Here is a 1,784-nt window from a genome sequence, read left to right as displayed (position 1 = left end):
TCCCCCTTGTCCTGCTGGAGGCTGGAAGAGCACTTCAGGGAAGTGATTATGGACGGCAGGAGTTCAGGAGACACACGCAGACGATCAATATGATCAGGCGATGTTTGATGTATTATTTAAATGAGTTAGCTTTTATACAGTTAGTTTTTTCCAGGTACGTGATTACAACAAGGTGATTGGGTAGCTCAGTCTGTGCACGCATCTCATACCTTCAGTTTGTTGGTTCTGATGCTCTGTCTACGTGGCCTGACATCATTCGTGCCACCCAAAGTCCCTCCTATTGATCCGCCTTTAGGGACTTTTCCGAGGCTTTCCAGGTGTCCCTTTATCTCCAGTTTCCCACAACTTTCAGCTATAAACACACAGTTTTCTCATGCCTTAAAACTATAAACATACAGTTTCACACAGTTTGCAAGTATAAACACACAGTTTTTCACACAGCTTGCAACCTCCAAAGTTATGTCAAGCGAGGCCTAGCGCTTCTTAGCACTATTGTTCATAAAGTGTTCATTTTCCTGCCACAGATGATCCTGGGATTATGCTGTTTTTCCATTCTTCCTGAGGCAGCTGCTATTGGACCTTGTAGTGACAGGCTGTTGGGATGGATAGACTTCATTCTTCCTTATGCTCTTTTGTCCCAGTGACATCTTTTTGCTCCCCTGTATTTAACAATGTGTGCTTTGAGCGGATGTGTTTATTAAGCAGTGTTTTCTCATATTATGGCAGTGAATGTGACTATATATACATTAATAGCTTGAAATCCCTGTCTCAGAAGACAGGAGGAAATGCACTGAAGTGAAACAGCCAAGCCACCTCCCACATGTGCTGTGGCAGCTGCAGCTGCCCAAATACTGAGTTAACTCTCCTTAAGGCAAGGATGAGCGTGCAGAAAAAATGCAGATAGCAAAACTGTTTTTATAAGAGGAACATGTAGTGAAGGCAAATGCCAGCAAAAAGCTTGGCCTCAAGTGTGTATATGTGTGTGTGGCAGAGAACAAAGCACTGGGGTCCTGGCATCGCTCTTACACCTGAACTCTGATGTCCAGTATAAGTGAAGTGACTGTGTGTGGGTGTTCAGTATATATGCATATTGTAGTAATAATGGAAAATTTAGAGAAGTTGTTTTTCCTTTTCACTGTTCTCATTCACCTTCATGAGAAACAAGTAATGGGATTCTGTTCTCGGTTATGCTTTCGTAATACATGTTTCACAACTTTGTTCATAGATACTTGTAAAATGAACCTAGACAGGTTCCAAACTGTATTTCACCTTTCTAATTCTAGTCCTCTCTTCTTGGCCCCTTAAGAGAGACTGCTGCAGTACAGATGGGCAGTAGATTTTGTCCTTGGAGAGAAATGCATTGGAAATGCAGCTTTGAAACACCAGAGGAGATTGTGGCCTAGATCTTGGTAATCAGTGGAATACCTGTAATGTAGGAACTGCTCTGCTGCAAGAGTGGTACCAAGCTGTAGGCTTTGGCCTAGTCCTAGAATTTGACATCACTGGCGTAAGTGAAACCTGGTGGGATAAGTCCTGTGATTGGAGTGCCCTGTTGGATGGTTACAGGCTCTTCAAGAGGGACAGGCAGGGGGCAGAAGAGACAGAAGGGTGGCCTTTTAGGTAATAGAAGGGTTGGAATGTCTGGAGCTCACAGTTGGCAGTGGCACAGTTGGGAGTCTCTGGGGCACGTCTCATGGTGGGAGTCTGCTCTGGACCTCCCAGCCAGGACGATGACGCTGATGAATTATTCTTTGAGGAACTGAGGGACACTTCCAAGTCAACTG

The sequence above is a fragment of the Lepidothrix coronata genome, unplaced genomic scaffold (genome assembly GCF_001604755.1).
Source record: "Lepidothrix coronata isolate B3197 unplaced genomic scaffold, Lepidothrix_coronata-1.0 Scaffold124, whole genome shotgun sequence".
Classification (NCBI taxonomy): domain Eukaryota; kingdom Metazoa; phylum Chordata; class Aves; order Passeriformes; family Pipridae; genus Lepidothrix; species Lepidothrix coronata.
This window is presented reverse-complemented; position numbering follows the sequence as displayed.